The sequence below is a fragment of the Musca domestica genome, unplaced genomic scaffold (assembly GCF_030504385.1).
Source record: "Musca domestica strain aabys unplaced genomic scaffold, Musca_domestica.polishedcontigs.V.1.1 9, whole genome shotgun sequence".
NCBI lineage: Eukaryota > Metazoa > Arthropoda > Insecta > Diptera > Muscidae > Musca > Musca domestica.
In genome coordinates, this window is record NW_026712435.1 from 20,343,627 (window position 1) to 20,368,048 (window position 24,422).

A 24,422-nucleotide genomic window follows, 5' to 3' on the forward strand; every position below is an offset into this window, starting at 1 on the left:
GGAAAACGTAACTTATATATGCAATGTTCCGCCACAATTCTAAACAATTCCCTTAGATAAAATTCTTAATTCGTCAACGTGGATATATACCTATAATTTTCTAACATCATAATTAGATCCCACTAGAAATATCGACTTTGAAAAAATCGTCAAAATACTGAATGTCGGGAGGGTTACATGGGTGCTACCCGATATCGTGGGCAGGTATTGCCCATCTGCGTATTTGCAGATAAAAAGACACTTCTGTGCAAAATCTCAGCTTCTTCAACTGTTACGACCTAGCTTGATTACAACAAACAGACGGATGGATATACTTTGTTGGACCTAAAATGATTATTTCGACGCCCGAATGACAAACTTAATATACCTTTTAAACTATGCTAGGTGAAGAGGTTGAACTTGCAGTCTTTGGTCACTGTCACGAACATCTATTGTTATTTAATGGCTTGTATATGCATTGGCAAACTCTACCTATTTTTTTTTTTTTTTTTTTTTTTTTTTTGGAAATTTTACTCTCTTACTTTTTTTTGCCAAAGTTAAAATCCTATTTCCGCAAATTAAAATATATTTTAAATAGCGCTTTGATTTTTCAGGCCCTTTTTTAGGATGCTACGCGAGGAGTTGGCAAATATTTCCCATTTCACATCAAACCTTAGACTGAAGTAAACTTTGCGATGTGCCAGGTTTGGACTACTTCCTCCACTTTATAATAGATATCTGTATACAAATTACTTATGCGATTAGTAATGGACCGGCATATGCCATATTTACATTAGACCTATGGTTGATGGAAATATGGAGATACACGAAGTTTGGGGAAAATCGCTGATACTTTTTGCATGCTATCAGGGTTTTACTAATTCGAAATTTTAACCTTTTGTTGCAGAGATATCAGAAAGAATGGTCGCATGTTATAAGGATTTTAAATCACCATTTTTGGCCTTTTGCGGGGGAGGTACTGGAAGGAGTGATCCGCTATAACTACATACGACCTTGTGTCGATAAAAAAAAATCTTTTTAAATGGGGTAAATTATTTTTTGTGAGGAATTTCGACCTTTTAATGGGGTGATTAGAATGAATGAACAGAAATTGACCAACTCCGAACTCGATCTAAATTTGATAATATGTAATATTTCAATCAAATCGGATACTTTCTTCGAGAGGTGTAGTGCGCAGGCAGAGGGACGAAAACAGCTGGATCGATTCTTAAGGTCCTAAAACTGATTTGATTCACAGAGACCTAGGGTCTAAAACTCCTATTGTCAAATACTCCTATTTTTATACCCTTCACCATACATAGTATGGAGGCTATATTAAGTTCGTCATTCATTTTGTAATTCATCGAAAACATAATTTTAGACGCAACAAAGCATATATATTCTTAATCAGCGTAAAATTCTAAGACGATTTAGTCCGTCAGTCTGTTGTAATCAAGCTTTAGTCAAAGCGATTAAAGATAGGAAGCTAAAATTTTGCACAGATCTGTCTTTTGTCTGCAGGCAGGTCAAGTTGGAATATAGGCTATATCGATCCACGATATCGTATAGCATAGATGATGTTAGCCACATTTTTCAATGGAATTGTCTGAAATTCAACACAAGGAGTTCTTCGTGAGTACTTTACCGCCTAGAAGAGAAATATATATAGGTCAGCTATATCGTATAGCCCCCATATAACGATACCGCCGATATTCGGTATTTTGATGATTTTAGCCACACTTTTCAATGGAATTGTCTGAAATTCAACACAAGGAGTTCTTCGTGAGTAATTTACCCCTTAAAGGAGATTGTTTATATAGGTCCACGATATCGATAACGGTACCCCCGATATTCCGTATTTTGATGATTTTAGTCGCATTTTTCAACGGAATTGTCTGATAATCCACACAAGGAAGTCCTTGTGAACACTTTACCCACTGACAGAGAATTCTCTATGTAGGTTAACGATATCATATGTCCCCCATATACAGTATTTTTCGGTTAATTGCACATCAAAATTTGCACATTTTTTTGTTCAATTAACCGAGAATCCAATTAACCGATACCCGCTTAAGTGAACGGTTTGTTCAATTACATAAATCACTTATAATTTGAACTACCAATGGATTAAAATAAATCGCATATGAGCATTTTAAGTATTTAAAATTATTTATTTATTTATGTCCATATTAGATGTACAAAGAAATCACATTTATAAACTAAAAAACAATTCATATGTAGGTATTACAAAAAAGAACATAAACTTAAAGCATAAAAACAATTCATATATGTACATATACATAAAGCTCCTTCATTCACGTAGGTATTAAAATATTACATAGTGTTTAAAAAATAAAAAGGACAAATAAATTCATGTCGTACATATTCACACTTTTCGAGATCATTATTTAAAAAAGAAAAACAAACATCTTGTTTACATTTTAAAGGAATTACTTGAAAAAGTCTGTAATTTTCGTTTGTGTATTTTTAATTTATTTGATAAGATATAAGACTCCATATTACCTAACTCACATAGGAACTTATTTTCGGTACAAAAAAATGTCTGAAGTTCTTGTATGTATTTTAAAGCTTCTAGAACTGATGGAGGTTTTAGATTATCATGTTCTTGCTCTTCATCCTCATCTTCAGCCGAATCCAAAATATTTTTAATAATTTCCATATCAGTGAGCACTCCATTACATTCTACGTTGTCGTCACATGTTACGAATTTTTCAAATTCTTCTCTTAAATTGTCCGCTATTTCAAACTCATCGGAACTTTCAGTTTCCTCATTTTCTTCTTCGGGTGACGTCTTCATTAACTTCGCCTGTAAAATTACACCTAGCATTGCTAACATGAACAAAAACAAAATCCGATTTTTTAATACCTTTTTAAAACAGTTTTTAATAGACGTTGGTTTAACCATCCAAAAACTGCGCTTTATCATATGCATTGCTTGTAGAATATTAATTGACTTCGAAAACTCTTCAACTGTCTTCCCTAGCTCCATAGCTACAATCTGCTTTCTAACAATATTCTGTCTATAATATGACTTGAAGGCATGAATTATACCCTGATCTAAGGGCTGGCTTATTGCTGTTGTATTTGCTGGTAAAAACTGTATATTTATGTGCTTCAAATTTTGGGGCTTCTTGTGGCAAGACGCATTGTCTACAAACAGAACAATGTTTCGTTTCTGTGAAGCCATTTCTTCTTCTAAATTAAGAATAATTTCGCTCCATAGATCGGCTGTCATCCATGCTTTTTGATTCGAATAGTATTTTAAGGGCGATACTTTACTTTTCAGACAACGTGGGTTTTTAGCCTTTCCGATTACAATAACTTTTTTGTAATTACCCGTCGCATTGCATATAAAAAGTAATGTTACGCGCTCCTTAGATGACTTGAATCCAGTGTTACGGTATCCTTGTTTGCAAAGACTTTTTGGAGGCAAAGCTTTAAAAAATAAAGCGCTCTCATCCGCGTTGAAAATGTCGGCCTCCTCGTATTCTGAAATTATATTTGGTACAACTGAACTTAAAAAATCTTCCGCCGCATTTGAATCCGCAGATTTTTGTTCCCCATGTATTTTTCTCAGCTTAATTCCTTGTCGCTGTTGCCAGCGCCATAACCAACCTGTTGATGGTGTAAAATCACAATTCATTTGTTGAGCCAACTGCTCTGCTTTTTCTTTTTTTTTCGCAAAATTCTATTCAATGTGTTAAGAGAGCACCCATACTTTTTGCACAGCTCAGACTTCTGTTTGCATTTAGCTTCAGATAAAATTTTAAGCTTATCCTTTAGTGTAAGAGTTACGTATCGTTTTCCACTCATAGCCTACAAAAAATTAACAATAAAATAAAATGTATTTCCAATGTTATTGTCAAATACTACAAATTAAACACTTACGTTTTCTCGCGGTTTTCCTTAGCAATTAACATATGTTTTCAATTAGTAGAGATGCCACCTAATGTTTTTTACAAGTGATGTCACATGTGTATACAAAAAGATGCCAGATTATTTTTCAATAATAATGCAATTATCCGGGGAAAAATATGAGGAAATTTATTTTTGATGACAAGAATTTTGAACCAATTAAGCGGGAAAATCAATTAACCGGATTTAATTATCCGAGGAAATTTACATGTGTTTTCCTATTCAATATTTTTTTGCCCTATCATGTGGTTCAATTAAGCGGGGAAACCAATTAACCGTAGGTTCAATTAACCGAAAAATACTGTACCGGTACCTTCGATATTCAGTATTTTGATGATTTTAGCCACATTTTTGAACGGAATTGTGGGTATTTTGATAATTTTAGCTACTTTTTTCAACGGAATTTTCTGAAATTTTATATAAGGGGTTCTTTGTGAGTACTTTACCCCTGACAGAAATTTCTCTATATACACGCAGAGAAAAAATATAGTTGAACATTTTCACTGCAATCACTAAATATTTGCTACAATCATAGAATTGTTCCCTCAAACATGTTTTTATTGGTTTCAACCACATTATTATTTCCACAATAAAAATCTGATCAATATTTTGTTGGAAAAATGTTTTTCATTAAAAAATCTGCAGTATGGTTACTTTGAACAATCATACAATTATCAGAGGAACTATTTAATAGTTGCTGATACAATAATTGTTTGCATTAATAAAATATTTTATGGTTACATACCATTTACATAGTTGTAAGCAAAAATACTATGGTCGATTTTTTTTATCCATAATGTAATTATCAGAATCCTACTAACATTAAACATGACATGATTAGATGGAATCATAACATTGTCATTCCGTATGTTGCTGTAAAGCTCCCACGATGCTTTTTTCAGTTTATATTCGACAACGTTCGAAGTCGTTCGTACTAGTTTATAAATAAACGGGTATTGTGAAATAAAAGTGTTTTTCATAGTTTTTAGTTTAATATTTACATGTGTCATCCTACACTTTAATGTAATATATACATATATTATTTTAAAAAAATCTAAATTATAGAAATTCAGAAAATTTTTGCATTTCTTGCAAAATGTCTGATTTTCTATTAAATATCCCGACAATGTAAACGTATATCTATTCGTATTTATATTTTGTGTATGCGTTGGAATGCAATAATATCATTTTTGAAATTAATAACGATATTTTTATTGCAACCATGTTATGTTTGTTGTCAACAAATAATTCTGCATTTTAAATCATACATGCATACATACGCATTTCTTGATGAGAGTCCCGTTATTTATTTATTTTTTTTTTTTGCTTGCAAAAAAAGAACAGAATTTATGTCAGTTGTTCTGTTCTGTTTGTGCGAGAAAGTTGTGCGTTTAACAAAATCAATAAATGAAAGGTTTAAAATTTATAAAAGCAATTTTTGGTGACAAAAAAGAAATAATTTGTGTTACATTTGACGGAGATAACAATTACCAATTGTTCCTAGATGAAGGTAAATATAAGAAATTTGATAAAACAAACACAAAGTGTGCAAGCAATTTTGATTTTTATTTTTGTAATTATGTTTGTTTGTTTTTATTGCAGTTCGTGAAAGCTACAGTTTAAGAGATGTTAATGTAGACGTACTCTCTAAAGGTTTCAAGATAAAACCAAGCCATTTTCCGGATTTTGTTAAACAGTTTATTGGATCTACTGATTTTGTTCTAGACATTAAGCTGCCAAGTAAGTATTAGTTAAAAGAAACAAATTTATTTCTAATTGTAGAATTTTATATTTTCTTACTTCTAATTTTCTCAGGTATTGATGTTTGTATATCCAATACGGACTCTGCATTTGAAAGTGAATCTATAGATTCGCCATCAACAGAACATTTCGCAGCTGCTCATCAAGCAATATCGTGCATTGGAGAAGAAACATTTTTAAATTCCTCCCAAGACATAATTGTTTTCACCAGTGTGGACATTTGCAAAGTCTTCCATCAAAGCAGGTAAGTCTTTTCTTTAAACATGATTTTCATTTTAAGTACTTTAGTACATATTCTTATTATATATAGTAGAAATAGTGAGTTTCTATATTTCAACAATATATTTCTTTAGGAAATTAGCGCCATCCCTGATATTAACCAATTCTTAAATGTTAAAACATTGGAAAATAAGGACCGCATTAAAATTGCAAAGGCTTTAATGGAATTTATTCTAAATAAAACCCCAAACAGACAGTATGTATGTATGTATGTTTCTGTATCTAAAGAAAATAAGTTATTTTTGAATTGATTTGACGTACAATGTATGTATATTATATAATAAAATAAAATATATTTTAAATAAATAATGCATTTTATTCATAGGTACTTTAATGCAGGTAACCATATTACGTTTACCTGTATTATAACATGGTTAGACAGTATGGTTACATTGAACTATAACATGGTTATTTTGTAGCCATAGCATGATTGTTTATCTACCATAATATTATTAACTAGGACCATACTATGATTATTTTGAAAAATATTATGTTTATATTGGAACCACAGTATGGTTTCCCATGACTATGGTATGATTAGTTGAAGAACAATAAATGGTTAGGAACAACCATTACATGGTTAGTTGGGGACCATAGTGTTTTTGAAAGAGAACAATAATTATTTTTACGGTGACCATTGTATTGTTAAAATTTTAAATTTTATGCCAAAAATGTTATGTATGTACTATAGTTGCTTCAACCAGGTGCTATGTTTGCTGCAGCCATATCCCTACCATAACATTATGCTCTTCGAATATAGTTGCTGCAACCATAATCCTTCTCTGCGTGTAGGTCCACAATATCGTATATCCCCCCATATATCGGCAACTTCCTGTATCAGGTATTTTAAAGATTTGAACACAATTTTTAATAGATTTTATTTTCTTGAAAATTTTCTAATTTGTTCCAAATGGTGGAGGATATTCAAAGTTCGACCCTGCCGAACTTAATGCTTTTTTACTTGTTTGTTCTATGAGGTAAATTATTTTTTGTGAGGAATTTTGACCGTATAATTGGGCGACCAGAAGGAATGAACAGAAATTGATCAACTCCGAACATGATCTAAGTTTCATAATAATATTACAACCAAATCGGCTTTCTCCGAGAGATGTAGTGCAGGGCCGACGGACGGAAACCGCTGGATCGATTCTTAAGGTCCTAAAACTGATTTGATCCACAGAGACCTAGGGTCTAAAACTCCTTTTGTCATATACTACTATTTTTATACCCTCCACCATACATAGTATGGAGGCTATATTAAGTTCGTCATTCATTATTTGGTAATGAGATTTTTTGCTTGGCAGCTCTGCCGAATATGAATAAAAAATGGTATAAGGTATTATATGGGCGGACGCATGCGACTTTGGTTTTTTCCTTGCTGGTTTATTCTTTCAGCAGCTGGAGCAAAGCACAAAGTGCCACGGCTACGAACAATAAGGGTTGTTTCATGTCGTATAACTTCATAAATAACTCATCGTATTTTATTCAACATTTTTATTTCCCAACGCTGAGTCTAGAACCCACAACCTTCGCTTGTGTAGCCGGACACGCACACTCTTAGCTAATGTATTTCCATTTCCAAAAAGAAACTTCGCACACCATATGCATATTCTGAATTATTAAAACACGTTGTGTCCATCAATATAATCCTGATAAACCGCTAAACAAGCCAAAAAAAAACTATTTTAGAGAACTTATATTTTTTTCGGAAAAGATTTTTTGCTGAGAATTATTTCCTTCAAGGAGCTGTTGTTAGTTTACAACGCATGGCTCACTGAAGGGACCACAAGCGTTTTGACTTTTTTTTTAATAGTAGCAATTGTTCAGCATAACCATTATTGAGCAGGGAAGTTAGTTCCACAAAACATAGAAAAAACGGAAAATAAGCATTTTTGTTAGCACAACGGGGGAGGATGGAAAAATTAGAGTGAAACTGTATATAAAAACAACAACATTTGTTCATCGTTTCTTTTTGTGCTCTTTGCCCTCACAGATTGGTTTGGTTGAGTTTACACATGAATGGTTTAATTTGCTTTGTTTGTTTTTGTTTTTTCTTCTCCGTTTGCTATTTTCTGGCCCCATAGCTTGGGGTCTGTAGTAAAAGAGGGGATTATGGCATTCTGTTCCTGGACCATAATACAAATCCAAATAAGGCGAAAATGAAAAGAGTGAGCGGATATACGGTAGCAGTTCATAGCAGAGTACGACGACAAAGTGACCAAATCGTAGACAATAAAAGGTTGCGGTTTCCTTTCATTAAATGACAGTTTAACTCATTGCCTGTACAATAAACATTGTCCTGCGATTACAATTATATAATTATAAACAGAAGAACGAAGAAGAGCCAACGAAAGTGCTCTTATCTACGTTATAATTTATGGTTATTGTTTCACTTAATTATCAATGTAAACGTTGAAATATTAGCATCTACAGCAGTTGAAATTAACCCCGTAACGGGAACGTTCATAGAAATGTATTTTTTTAGATCACTTTTGGGAGGGGGGTCCAACTGGCAAAAATTAAATTTTCCATGTAAAATATAAAAACAAATGGCAGAAAAGTAGAACGTAGCAGTGCACATCCTCAGCCAATGTTCCATTATTTAAACATATTTTGACTTCTGTTTTGATTGTTTAAACTGTTGACCCTCTATGGAGTAGGTTCCCAAGAGATGTGGCAATATTGTACTATCGGACTCTTATATCACATTTTATCGGATTCTTATATCAATTTTGACCCTTAGTGGTGAAGGTACCGATATTGTCCATTTTCGCAACTGACCTATCATTGGTGCGAATATTAGGATTTTCAAAGTTGTAGCAAAAGCGGATTATCCTTTCTCTTTCTGTGCAGTAAAATATTGTTTATTGAAAACTTCGACCTGTTGCGGGGGAGGTACCAGGAGAAGTGGACCTATATTGCCCATCTCCATATTCGATCTAAGTTTGATGATAATATTACTATGTACCAAGTTTGGACCAAATCGGATATTCCCTTCCAGAGTTCTCGGGCGCACCAGCCAGTAGACAGAAAGACAGACAGACAGCCGAACGGACACCCCTAGATCGACTCCAAATGCCCTAAAACTGATTTGGTCCAAAGAGACCTAGGCTCTAAAACCGTTATTTCGAGGAGGCACGTTTTGGCCGTAACAGATGATATATACCCTCTCTAGCCATATGGCTGAGGGTATAAATATGTACAAAAGGCATCAAGGTTTCGAGCATTGGGAAGTAAGATTATATTTGGGCACAAAAACGTGGCCCTATCTCAGCACCTGATACCAAACAGAGACCACAATATTAAGTTCCAGAGATCCGTTTACCCAATACTATATTTAGTACCACTTTGTACTTTTCGAAAAATTAAAGTACACATTTCTAAAACCACCTCCAAATCTCAACCTCAGATACCAACAACAACAACATCTAATCAAATCAACATCAAATTTCTGAATTTAATTTCTATTCCTTCGCCCAATACAAAATTTAGTACCATTTAATACTTTTCATACAATTATAGTACACACTTCTAAAACCACACTTGAGATATGGCAATTGAAACCACCACTGATCTTTATATTAAATTTCAGAATATCAGCTCTATTCCCTTACGCAATACCAAATTAAGTACTATTTAGTACTTTTCGTACACATTCCAAAAATTACCACCATACCACAATTACAGATACCGACAGAGATTTCAATATCAGATTTGAGAATTCCAGCGTTATTTCTTTACCCAATACAAAATGTAGTACCATTTAGTACTTTGCGTACAAATATAGAATGCATTTCAAAATCAGCGTCAAATCTGACACACAGATACCATCAGCAGTATAAATATCAAAATTCTGAATTTTAGTGTTTTTCGGAGAATTATAATACCTAATTACAAATTTCAGATTTCAAGCTCGATCTGTTCACCCAATACCAAATTGTACCAAATATAGCACTAATTAGTACTTTTCATACAATTGTAGAACAAACTTGCAAAACCAGCTCTTTACCACCTCTTACCACCAACAGGGAACACAATACAAATCTTTAAAATGTCAGCTTTATCCGTTTGCGCTAAATTTAGTCCCACATTGAGTACCATTTAGTACAGTTCGCACACTTAGTATACATTTCCACAATCCACCTTCATATATGAATCGAGATTATAGCTCTATCCGTTCACATAATACCAAATTTTACCATTTTAGACGTTTAGTAGCATTTTAGTAATTCTCGTAACCCTAAAGTTTGAATTCCATCTGTACAATACAAGTTATTAAGTTTGTAGTACATTTTGGTATTTTTTGTACCCTTTTATTATGGATTCAATAGAAAATAAAATCCGTCTTTTTTTTTTTTGCGAACAAAATGCAGGTCGCTTTTATTATTCGATTGAGATGAAATTTTCAGATATAGGTCCCATGAAATTCAGATATAGGTCCCATATATATATATATATATATATATATATATATATATATATATATATATAAATATATATACAAATATATTTATATATATATACGATCGATTTCAGGTTTATTGTGATCCAAATGGCTAATATCAGTCCAAATGGATTGAATTTTGGCATCCCTACCGAATTCAGCCTAGCATGTACTTCAAATTTGGTGAAAATCGGTCCAGATATAGCTATAGCTCCCATATATGTTTCATCCGATTTTTGTGTTTAAGTCCCTTACATTCGTTATATGCACTCCATAAGACTGATATTTAGCACCAGATATCAGATACAGCCTAACAATTTATAGGTCAAATTTTATCAAGTTCGGTTCACATTTGGATATACAGGGTTGTCCATATTCGACGGACCCATCTGGCAACGCCATAACTTTTGACAGAGATGTCACATCGCTTAATGACATACCGCGTTTGAAGCGTCAGTCCAAGCTGATTTTTACCATGAACCAATACACGTCACGCGAGCGCTCTGAAATAGTTGAAATTTACATTCAACAGAAGAAGTCAATTGTGAAAACTCAACGTGCTTTTAAAACATTAAAAAATTTGAGAAGTGCGCCTTCTAAGAATACCATTAAGCGTTTATACGAAAACTTTTCGACTGTTAAGCTCTTTCTAATCCGAAGAGGCCATATAAAAGTCGACCAAGGCGATCGGCCGAGAATATCGCTGCCGTACGAGCCAGTGTTTAGTGGTCCCCAAGAACATCCCAAAAACGCCGTTCTCAGCAGTTTGGCATGGCTCGGTCCCCTTTACAACGGATTATTCGCATTGATTTGCATTTGTTCCCGTACAAAATTCAATTGACGCAAAGAATATTTCCTGCGGACAAGCCTCGTCGATTGGAATGGGCCCAAAGAGTCATGGGTCCGTCGAATATGGGCAACCCTTAGCTCCCATATATATCTTCATCTGATTTCAGGTTTCTAATATCATTCCAAATGGTGTGAATTTTGCTACATCCAACCGGATTTAGCCTACAAGCATGTGCTTCAAATTTGAAAATAGGTTTAGATATAGCTGTAGCTCCCACATACATGTATCATCCGATTTGGTGTTTAAGTCCCTCAGACTCGTAATGTGCATTCGACAAAAATGATATTTGGTGCCAGATATCTTATAGAGCTTGGAATTATCTCTGCCAAATTTAATCAAGATCGGTTCAGATTTGGATATGGGTCCCATATATATCTTTAACCGGTTTCGGGTACATCCGACCGAATTCAGTCCAGAAGGAAGTGCATCAAATTTGGAGAAAATCGGTTCAGATATAGCTATAACTGACATACATATTTTTCATCCGATTTGGCGTTTAAGTCCATCACATTCGTAATATGCATGCGACAAACAATGATTTTTGGTACCAGATATCTTATAAAGCTAATTTGCCATATTTTGTATCGATATAGCTTCCATATATAGCCTTAATCCGATTTCTGGTTTATTGTGCAAATAATGGCTAATATCTACCCAAATGGAGTGCATTTCGGGACATGCTTATTCATTTTGAGCAACTCATCTCCGATATATATATTTATACCTTACACCACATGGTGGTCAGGGTATTATGTCTTTGTGCATTTGTTAGTAACAGGCAAAAGGAAACGAGATAGACCCATAGTTCCTTTTGATGATCTGCATAAAATCACATTCTGAGTCGATTTATGCATGTCCGTCCGTCCGTCTGTCCGTCCGTCCATGTATTCTTGTAAACAAAATACAGGTCGCATTTATTGCCCAATCCAGATGAAGTTTTGCACAGATCATTTGTTTGGCCCAAGGTCGAACCCTATTGAAATTGGAGATAATCGGTCAAAATTTAGATATAGCTCCCATATATATCTTCGTCCGATTTGCATTTTATTGTGCACCAAACGTGTAAGATCAGCCCGAATTGTATGCAATTTTGCATATGCTCCCAAATTAGGCCTGAAAATATGTATGCCAAATTTGATCGAAATCGGTTCAGATATAGCTATAGCTCCCATATATATTTTTCATCCGATTTGTTATTTTTGTCCTTCACAGCCGTAATATGCACTCTGCAACAACAATATTTGGGGAAATATATCAAATACAGCTCAGAAATACATTTGTCATATTTTATCGAGATCGGTTCAGATTTGGATACAGCTCCCATATATATCTTCGTCCGATTTGCTTTTTATTGTGCACCAAACGTCTAATATTTGTCCAAATTTGATAAAATTTGGCACTTACAACCGAATTGAGTCTAGAAGCTAGTATGTCAAATTTGGTGAAGATCGGTTCAGATATAGCTATAGTTCCCATATATAGTGTTCATCCGATTTGTTATATTTGTTACCCACAGACGTAATATGCACTCCGTTACAACGATATTCAGGAAAATATATCAAATACAGCTCAGAAATATCTTTGCCAAATTTTATCGAGATCGGTTCAGATTTGGATGTATCTCCCATATATATCATTATCTGATTTCAAATTAATTGAGCACCAAATGGGCAATATAAGTCCGAATTTAAAAGATACGAATGCTTCGGCATATTTAGCCCCTGAACTTTAAACTATAATTATAATCATAGCGTATATGATTGAATTCTCGCATAAAAACTTTTGTTATGCTACTAAATTAGCAAAGTGGTGTAGGGTATCATAAAGTCGGCCCCGCCCGACTTTAAGACTTTCTTTACTGGTTTTTTAATATAATCCTTCTCCTACTCTAAAGCCAAATCTTGATAGGTGGTATGATCTACTTTAAATAAATTATTTTGTTACGGGATCTCTACTAAATATGCACAGTGGTGTAGGGTATCATATAGTCGGGCCCGCCCGAGCTTTGACTTTTCCTTATTGGTTTTGTACATGCTGTTATCATGCAATTATTTGTATATCTACCAGGCGTTGTTCTTTTAATAGTATGGCATTGAGATGGTTTTTTTTCTTTCAATGGCACTGCAACTATCCCGCTGTGGGATGAAGGTTTTTTTTCAATGTTTTTCTTGTAGTCACCAAGATATTCTTTGTCCATTTTCTTTATCATCTGTTTGTTTATTGAATTCGTACTGACATTTAATTTCTTAGATGTCAAATACCGAACTCATTCAGTTCGTTTTTTTTTTTTTTGGTTGACTTCGTGCAAATATAAAATGGTACACATATTGTCAGATTCAAGGACTCTTTCGTTCGTTCCATTATTTGGTCGTTAATATTTTTGCTCGTATGATTCAATCGTTTTGCTCTGCTTTTTGCCCACCAATATAATTCAATACAAACGAAACGGTTGGCTGCAATACATCTTTTGTTTTCGTTCTCAAGTTTTTTGCTCGCTGCCATTTATTCATGTCAAGGATCTTAATCGAACAAATAATAAAATCTTTCCATTTCGAAACAATTCTTACACTGAAGTGCCATTATTATTGTAGAAGTACAATTTCTACATTTCTCCTAATCCGGCTAGACGCAAAGTAAGGATTGTTGAGTGTTTATTGAATAGATTTCTATGAAATCAAGCGCATAAAGTCCTTATGGTATATAATGCACACAAAACCATTCACCACAGAACTTTTTCCACGGCATTAAAAGTCTTTTCTAATTACAAAATGAGCAAAGTTGTCTAAGGAATTAAATCAGTGCGATTGAGAAAATACTGCAAAGCGCTTTGCATTTTCAATTGGCAAAATAAAATGTGAAAAGAGAGAGAGAGAGAGAGACCATTTCGAATTCGAATGGCATTCCAAAGAATACTAAAAAACGGAGCCAGGAGTGGGTGGGTTACCTTATTCATCTTCTTCTTGTATTAATGGCTAGTCTAATAAAATGAAACAAATTTGATTTTCAAAAAAAAAAAAAAAAAGTGACAAAAAAGAATAGTGAAATAAACGACTGACTTCAGACGAAAAGGCTAAAGCTAGAAGCTTGAAATTTTGCACAAGGTTACGAAAGGCGCTAAAAAAGTCCTAAAAATTTAATTATTTGTATTGAACAAAATTCTGAAAATCGAGAGGTTTGCGGAAATTTGAATTTTAAGATTACGAAAAGTTCTAAAATCGTACTAAATTTCTAAAATGGTACCATTTGGTAGCTGCTGAAATTTAGTCTTTGAATGAAAGTTGGAAAGTAGGTTTGATATATGAAGTTGGATTTGGAAATGTGTTTCAATTGTGCAAACTGTACTAAATGGTACTAAATTTGGAACGGGTTGTTTTAAGGTGAATGGATGAATCTGGACTTTTGAAGTTTTGTATTAAGGTCCTGTTGGAGGTAGGTTTGTGATAAAGAGGTGGGTTTGGAAAAGTACTAAATTGTACTATGTTTGGTACCATTTGGTATTATGTTAACGGATATAGCTAAAATGTAGACATTTGGTATGAGAATTAAGGTTGGAAAGTAAGTTAGATATATAAAGTTGGAAATGTGTACTAAGTGTGCGGACTAAATGGTATTAAATTTGGAACAGTTGGGCTAAGAGTGAACATCTAAAGCTGGAAAATTGAAATTTTGTATTAGGGGGCTGTTAGTGGTAGGTAGCTTTAGAAATGTGTACTACAAATGCACGAAAAGAGCTAAATGGTACCGTATATGGTACCACTTGGTATTATGTTAACATTTTAGTAATAAGATGTAGACATTTGGTATGAGAATCAAGGTTGGAAGGTAGTTTTGATATACCAAAGTGGTTTTGGAAATATGTACTAAGAATGAGAACTGTACTAAATGGTACTCAATGTGGAACAGGTTGGTTTACGGTGAACGAATGAAGCTGGAATTTTGACGTTTTGTATAGGGGTCCCTATTTCTGCTAAGTTTGTGATAAAGATGAGGTTTTGGAAATGTGTCCTATAGTTTTACGAAAAGTACTATATTTGGTACAATTTGTTTGTTGTGTTTCTGTTCACCCCATAACACCCAATGTTTAAAATCTGAAACTTGGTATTAGGATCGTTGTTCATGTGTAGCCTGGACATATGGAGTTGGTTTCGGAAATGTGTACAAGAATTGTACGAAAATTACTAAACTGTACTAAATTTGGTATTGGGCGAAGGCATAGCACAGAATTCCTCAAATTTGATATTGGGTTCTCTGTTGGTATCTGGTGTTGAAATCTGGTGGTGGTTTTGGAAATGTGTACTATAATTGTTCAAAAAGTACTATATGCTACTATATTTGGTATAAGGTGAAGGATTAGAGTTGAAATCCTAAAATTTTATATAGATGTTACTGTTAGTGTCTGTGTTTAAGATATGGAGGTAGTTTTGGAAATGTGTACTATAATTGTTTAAGAAGTACTAAATGTTACTAAATTGTGTATTGGATGAAGAAAAAGAGCTGGAATCCCGTAATTTGATATTGAGGGCTCTGTTTGCGTATAGTGATACTAATTTTAAATCACTGTTGATGTCTGAGATGGAGAGATGTTGATTGTTTTGGATATTCGTACTAAGTGTTACTTAAGTTGGTATGCGGTGAAGGAATAGAGCTGAAGTTCTGAAATTTGATATTGGGGTCACTGTTGGGTTCTATACTCCTTGAAGTAACTTTTTTGCACATTTTTTTCCTATATAAGATAAAAAAAAATTGTCAAACAACAAATTTGTGCATTATGAGTACTAACTAGTAAAAACATTAAGTTCGGCCGGACCGAACTTTTAATACCCTGCACCTTTGGGTAAATAATACATTTTTATATAAAGTACCTGAATTCAATTCCGTTTTCAAAAGGCAAAAAATTGGGCGAGGCCGTTATATGGGTGCCATACCAAAACGGGAACCTCTATAGACAATTTTATACTTCAAGGATTGTCATCCACCAAATATCTACCAAATACCACATTTGAAACAATATCGTCTGTAAATGTGACTATGTTTATCAAAATACCGAATATCGGTGAGCTATAGGAAAACGTGGACCTACCTATTCAACTAAAATACCAATTTTTAGACAAATCCGTGCGTCCGTTTACAAAAACGTGAACAAATATGTCAAAAATCGTCAAAATATCGAACATCGGGAGGTAACGTTATATGGGAGCTATACCGGAGCTAGAACGCAAATCCGTGAAAAATGTGGAAAAAATCATCACAATACCGAATATTAGGAGGTACCATTGTATGGTAGCAATGCAAAAACGTGGACATACAATGTTTCGCCGCCGGAGCTAGAAACCTTCATGACCAACAAATATCAATTTTTAGACAAATCCGTGAAAAAAATGAGGTGAAAATCATATAAATACCGAATATCGGGAGGTACCGCTATATGAGGCTACACGAAAACGTGGACCAAAATATCTCATTTTCAATATCCTAGACACAATGTAAATGAAGCTCTACGTCAAATAATGTGGGCTGCATCGTGATTTAAAAAGACTGAGAGACGGACATCGTTAAATCGACTTAGCTGATTATGAATAAATGCAGGGTGAAATGAAAAAACTGCAACCAACTTCAGACTGTTGTCATTTCTAAGCCACTCGTCCGACAACTGTTAAAATTATTCCATTGACAGCGTACAAAAGCATTTTGGTGAGAATTTTCCAGAAAAAAAGTTATTCGTGATGGAATTCAAGCGTGATAGTGTGATTTGGCTGGAAGACCACAAGTGGCTATCGTTAGAGCACTCCAGCATTTAAATGTGAATAAATCTTTTGTGTCTCGTACCATCACTCGTTACCGTGATACTGGTAGCGTAGCCCGACGTCAAGGAAGTGGACAGAAGAAAACAGCAACATTAGCAGAAATGGTTCGAAAAGTAAAGAAGCGACTTGATCGAAATTAGCGCCGCAGTGGCTCGTGAGCTGAACATATCTCAATATTGAAATATTGAAAAATGAGCTCGGGGTAAAGCCATTGAAATTCCAAAAAGTTCAAGAACTTGCACCGCTACATAAAGAGAATAGACTCAAAAGAGCTAAAGAGTTGCTTCGCTTGGCCGAAAATGGTGAACTGTGACGGTTTTATTGACCGTTTGAAGGCCATAATTCGTTCCAAAGGTGACCAATTCGAACAAATCTAAACTTATATATACTTTATGGAATCTACGACGAATATTTAGGGATATTACAAGCGGAATGACACAGTTAATATAGTGACCTTTTTTCTGACGCACGAGACGACTCCTGCTAGTATAACTTTTTAAAATGTTAGAGAAAGTGGATCCCAATATTTCTACCAACCCAATATCTTGTGTGAAAATGGGATATTACACTCCTTTTGGTACCTCCTCTGCAGAGAGGACAGCATTTTGAATAACAATATGCAACAAAAAAAATAAATACCGGAAATACACTGATTCCAAGAAGCCTTAATCCGAAAATTAATATTTAAGGAGACGGGAATATAAAACAAGTAAAAAAGCTGTAAGTTCGGCCAGGCCGAACTTTGAATACCCTCCACCATTTGGTACGAATTTAACTATTTTCAAAAAAAAAAAAAAAAAATAAAAAAATAAAAGGATTTTAAAATTCTGTTAAAATCTTGTAGCCGTATATTAGAGTCTATATGGGGGCGTGGACCTGCATAGACAACTTTTGTCACAAGGCAACTTATATCACAATATTCAAATGGGAAACTTGAAAAAAATCTGTTTATAATGTAGCTAAAATCGTCAAAATCGTCGAATATAGGGAGATACCATGGTGGTTATAAAACGTGGATCTGCACAGAAAATTTTTTGTCATAGGCTGTTATATCGGACTTCACGAACTTCAAATGCGAAATTTGAAACAATTTCGATAAATGATGTCGCTAAAATCATCAAAATACTGAATATCGGGGTGTACCGTTATATGGGGGCTATACGAAGACGTGGACCTGCACAGACAATTTTCTGTCATAGGATGTAGTATTCATTACGAACTTCAAATGCGAAATTTGAAACAATGCAGGTAAATAGGTTCGCTAAAATCATGAAAATACCGAAGATCGGGGGTACTGTTATATGGGGGCTATACGAAGGCGTGGTCCTGCACAGACAATTTTCTGTGATAGGCTGTAGCATCCATTACGAACTTCAAATACTAAATTTGAAATAGTTTCGGTAAATAATGTCGCTAAAATCATCAAAATACTGAATATTGGGGGGGGGATACCGTTATATGGGGGCTATACGAAGACGTAGACCTACATGGCTTATTTTCTGTCTTAGGATGTAGTATCCATTACGAACTTCAAATACCAAAATTGAAGCAATTCCGGTAAATAATGTGGCTAAAATGATCAAAATACCGAATATCGGGGGGTACCGTTACATGGGGGCTATACGAAGACATGGACCTACATTGCCCATTTTCTGTTTTATGCTGTAGTATCTATTAAAAACTTTAAATACCAAATTTGAAACAATTCCGGTAAATAATGTAGCTAAAATCATCAAATTACCGAATATCGGGAGGTACAGTTATATGGGAGCTATCCAAAGACGTGGACCTATATGGCCCATTTTCAATACCAAAAGTCCTGCAGACATAGTACACGTTTAAGTAAAATGTTATCAACCTACTTCATTTCGTTCGGAAGCTAGAGTGATGTCCACAGACGGACAGACGGACGGACAGTTATAAATCGACATAGAATTTTATGCTGATCAAGAATATATATACTTTGTGGGGTCTAAAATGTATATTTCGAGGTGTTACAAACGGAATGACAAACTTAATATACCCTCCATACTATGGTGGAGGGTATACAAATATTTGAGGAGACGGGAACCTCTATTTAGGTTGCTTTGCGATGTAAACATTTAAAATGCCGACACATTTGTCCACAATTTTTAGCTCTACTTTTATAATCTGCTGCATGTTTTGGTATTTATAAAAAAAATAATTTTGTTGCACAGTGTTATTATGGTAGGATACTAAAGCATTTATTTCCTCTAAATTATTTAATATTTATTATGACAATTGACATTTTAAAACTAAATCTATTTTTTACCTTCACTATTTTGACATTTTGCAATAATTATTCGATTTTTATTGCCCAAAATCACGGCAATTATTTATCCAACCACTACATAAATCTTTTAATTCGATATTCTATGACTATTATCGTTACTTGTTTTTTTTTTCTTTTTTTTTGTGGACATTAAATATTCTTTTGTGTAGAATGGCAACACATAAATGACCTCGGTTTAATGGATTGTCCCACTTGATGATGGATAATGAACCGGAACTAAAAGCTTTATTCAAAATAGAAAAGTACTTGGATAGTGTGAATCCTCTCAAACAATTTCCAATGTGACGGTCGTAGCCATGCTTTCATTGTTTGGACAAACTTATGTAGTAGTGTAATTTCAATAGGTCTTTTTTTTATATTTCTTTGTCGACATAATCTATAGTAATACGTTCAGCTGGCAAGCAAAATAGGTCTCTTATCCATCACCATCACAAAAGCTGTTCAAAAACATATTCAGAAAAAGAAATCCGAACAGAGAGCATTTAGAATCATAAATATTGAACTGGATTTAATTTGTTGGAATAATGGACGTAAATGCTGAAAAATATGGATACAAACAAAAATGAAGTTATCGGAGTGAAAGCTGAATGTGTTTTTTGTTGGTGTAGTTGGGGTTGTTTCCTTTGAATTTGTGTGTATGGAAAAATTTAGACTAAGAAAAAATATTGTGTTAAATGTGGGCTTTTGAATTTCAATCAAGAATCAATCGAGGGTGTTAGTTTCAAAATTAAACTGCCGATATACATAAATGAATGCAATTCATAACAAAGTGTATGTTTGTCCTGGTGGCATTTAAACGTAGTTATACTATTAATAACTAAAGTACGACTTTACTTCTATGGCTAATTCCTTAAGTGAACTAAAAATGTAATCCATATACGGATAGAAGTAGAATTCTGAAATTCGGGATGAATCACGCTGGTGAGGTATATTAATGGAGCGTATATTATCTTTGTTATTCCGTTTGTAGCATATCTAAATATTCGTCGTAGACCATATAAAGTATATATACAGGGTGAGATGAACAAACTGTAACCAACTTTAGACTGCTGTTATTTCTAAGCCATTCGTCCGACAGCTGCTAAAATTATTCCAATGACAGCTCACAATATTGTTTACAAGCGTACAAAAGCATTGTGGTGAGAATTTTCCAAAAAAAAAAAATTAATCGTGATGGAATTCAAGCGTGATGGTGTAATTTCTTTATATTTGGCTGGAAAACCACAAATGGGTATCGTTAGAGCATTTAAATGTTAATAAATCATTTGTCTCTCGAACCATCGCTCGTTACCGTGATACTAGTGGCGTAGCCCAACGTCAAGGAAGTGAATGGAAGAAAACAGCAACATCAGCAGAAATGGTTCGCAGTGGCCCAAAAATGGCTCGTGAGCAGAACATATCGCAATATTCCATTCGCAAATATTGGAAAATATTCTCCGGGTAAAGCCATTGAAATTCCAAAAAGTGCAAGAACTTACACCGCAACGGAAAGAAAATAGACTCAAAAGAGCTAAAGAGTTGCTTCGCTTGGCCGAAAATGTTGACCGAATTTTGTATTCTCCGAATATTACCGCGAAAATATTCTGTAGGGTGTATTAAAGCCTTGGGCACGCAAACATTTTGGCCGCAGACCTTGGACATACCAACTAGGACTCAGCAGGATCGCACACAGCACGCGCCATCCAAGAATGGTTAGAAAATGAGGTGCCTCGCTTCATTTCCAGCGTACATTGGCCACCAAAATCTCCGGATACCAATCCGTTGGACTATTGTGTCTGGAGTATTTTGGAAAGCAAGGTTGGCATTAAAAAATACCTAAGTGTCGATTATTATTAAAATGCCGCAGAACAAGGCCATAATTCGTGCCAATGGTGACCAATTCGAACAAGTCTAAACTTATTCTAAAATTGTATGACATTTCCCACATTTTTTGCTTTCATTCAATAAAATTAAAAAAATGTAAAATTATGGCGTTTGACTTTGTTGCATTTTTTTATCTCACCCTGTATATTCATAATCAGCATAAAATTCTAAGTCGATTTAACGATGACCGTCTCTCTGTCCCTCTCCCTTCCTGTTGAAATCAAGATATAGCCCACATTATATGACGTAGAGCGTAAAAATTTGGCGGAACAATTTGTATTGTCTCTGGAATGGTTGGTATTTAAAATATGACGAGACATATTATTTATAGGCCCAAATTTTCGAATATTCGCCACATAATAGTACCTCCGGATATTTAGCATATAGATGATTCTTGCTATTTTTCCACGGATTTTCTAAAAATTGGTATTTTTAGTTCATAATGGGTTCTAGCTCCGGCGAAAAAACATTAAAAATTTAGGTCCACGTTTTGCTATAGCGCACATATAACAATACATACCGATACTCGTTATTTTGATAATTCTAGTCACATTTACCCACGAAATTGTTTCAAATTTGGTACTTAAGAAGATTTGGTAGATGAGTATCCTTGAAATTTAAAATTGTCTATGGAAGTTCCCGTTTTGGTATGGTCCCCATACAACTACCTCACCCACTTTATGGTTTTTTGAAAAGTTTTACAGCATTATCTAAACGGTCTTACTGGTATTTGTAGTTTCAATTGGAACACGTTTGAATCCATATACTATTGTATAGAAATGTTTTCTTAAGCCAATGGTAGAGGGTATTTTAAATTCGGCCCAGCCAAACTTAATCTTTTTTAACTAAAAGTGTAATATAAGTACTAATATCTTTATATTTACTACAATTTGGTATTATGTGAAAGGATAGAGCTACTAACTAGGGTTGATATAAAGACTGTTTGAAATGCGTAGAAAGTGAAAGAACTGTACTAAGTAGTACTAAATTAAGAAATGAACGGATGGAGTGTGGATTGTAAAAAGTTGATATTGTCTGTATAGGGTTGAGATTTAAAGGTGGGTTTGGAAATGTGTACTAACAAGTTCAGAAAGTACTAAATGGTACTAAATCTATACATAAGAGTTAGAAATGAGTGACTCACTGATTCATCAAAAACGAAGCAGACGAAGCATTTCGTACAAAAATTATGTTTGAGAAGTAGTGTTGATGTATGTCTTTTTTTGGAAATATGTAATGAATCTATCAACTGTACTAAATGGTTCTAAATTCGGTACAATTTGGTTTTTGTTGAACGCATTGATAGGGATGTTTAAAATGTTGGTATTGGGGTCTCTGTTGGTGGATAGGATAAAGTTAAAAACTTGGGTTTAGAAAAAAACTTCAGCAAACTTACGAAGGGTACTAAATGGTACTATGTTTGGTATTGCTTGAACAGATATTGCTTGAAATCTGAAATTCGGGATTAGGATCACGGTTAGTGTGTGGGGCTGAGATTTGGAGGTGGCTTTGGAATTACGTACTAAATGGTACCTTATTTGGTATTTATGTAAATGATTGAGTTGGAAGTCTACAATTTGGTATTAGGATCACCTTTTGTGCTGTTTGGTTTATACATGTCGGGGAGTTGGAAAAGACGTACTAAAAAGTACGAAGTGTACTAAATAATATTAACTTTGATATTTGGGGAAGGGATGGAGCTGGAAATCGAAAATTTGGAGTAAGAGTTTTCGATGTCTTGTAGGTTAGACATAGGGTTTTTCGAAATTTTAACAATATGTTTACCAAATGTACTAAAATGCACTAAATTTAGTACAAATTTGTCACCGATTGGAATGTGAACGGATTGTGGTAAAATATTGAAATTTTGTATGAGAATTAATTCTTAGAAATGGGGTTGATGTAAGGAGGTAATTTTGGAAATATGTACTAAATGTACTTAATTTGATACAACTCCGTTTTGGGCGAATGGAAAAAGCTGGTCATTTGAAATGTTGGTATTAGTGTCCTTGTTGGTGGTAGGCTTGTGATAAAAATGAGGGTTTGGAAATCTGTACTACAAATGCACGAAAAATACTAAATAGTACTATATTTGGTACAATTTGATATTGGATGAACAGATAATGCTTGAAATCTAAAATTTAGTATTAAGGTCGCTGTTCATTCCGTTTGGATATATCCCCATTAAATGTGTGCATTTGTGTTTGAGATTTGGCTGTGGTTTGGAAATGCGTTCTATATTCCTACGAAATGTACTAAATTTGGTATTGATTGAAGGAATAGAGCTGACATTTTTTATATAGATGTCACTGTTGGCGACAGTGGTTAAGCTATGGAGGCGGTTTTCTAAATGTGTACCATAAATGTACGTTAAGTACTAAATAGTTCTAAATTTGGTATTGGGTGAAGTGAAAGGGTTGGAATCCTCAAATTTGGTGTTGGTATCTGGAATAGAGGTATCGAGGGTTTTCGAAATGTGTACTATAATAGTAAAAAAGTACTAAATTTGGTTTTTGGTTGTAGGAATAGAGCTGAAATCCTGAAATTTGACATGGATGTCACTGATGGTGCCTGTGGTTGAGAGAAAGGTTTTGGATATGCTCACTATAATTGTACTAAATGTTTACTAAATTTGGAGAGCTGAAATCCCAAAAATTTGATATTTAGATAACTAATGGTATCTGTGTTTGAGATTTGGTGCTGGTTTCGAAATGCGTCCTACATTTGTATGCAATGTACTAAATGGTACTAAATTTTGTATTGGGGTAAGGGATAGGCCTAAAATCCTCATATTTTATATGGATGTCACTGATGGTGCCTGTTATTGAGAGAAGGTGCTGGTTTTAGATATGGGTATTATAATTGTACTAAATGGTACTAAATTTGTTAATGGGGGAAATAGAAGAGCTGAAATCCCGAAATTAATATTTAGATTACTGATGGTTTCTGTATTTAAGATTTGGCGGTGGTTTCGAAATGTGTCCCATATTTGTACAAAAAGTACTAAATGGTATTAAATTTGGTATTGGGTTACGGGTTAGGCTTGAAATCCTCATGTAAAAGTACTAAATTGAACTTAATTCGGTATTTGGTGAAGAAATACAGTTGAAGCCGTGAAATGTTATATTGCGATAACAGTTGGTGTCTGGGAATGAGATGTGGAATGTGTGTGTAAATGAGTACCAACATTTT

General features: G+C 34.2%; 1 protein-coding gene and 1 long non-coding RNA gene across 3 annotated transcripts in view; one reads left to right on the forward strand and one right to left on the reverse strand.

The window, feature by feature from the left end:
• Positions 1-24,422, reverse strand: part of LOC101890509 (uncharacterized) — a 439,481-nt gene that overhangs the window by 360,386 nt on the left and 54,673 nt on the right. The window lies entirely within an intron of this gene.
• LOC131806811 (uncharacterized) lies at positions 5,543-6,178 on the forward strand. Its single transcript, XR_009344178.1, has 3 exons — positions 5,543-5,655; positions 5,731-5,920; positions 6,030-6,178. It is a non-coding gene; the product is annotated as an uncharacterized LOC131806811 (long non-coding RNA).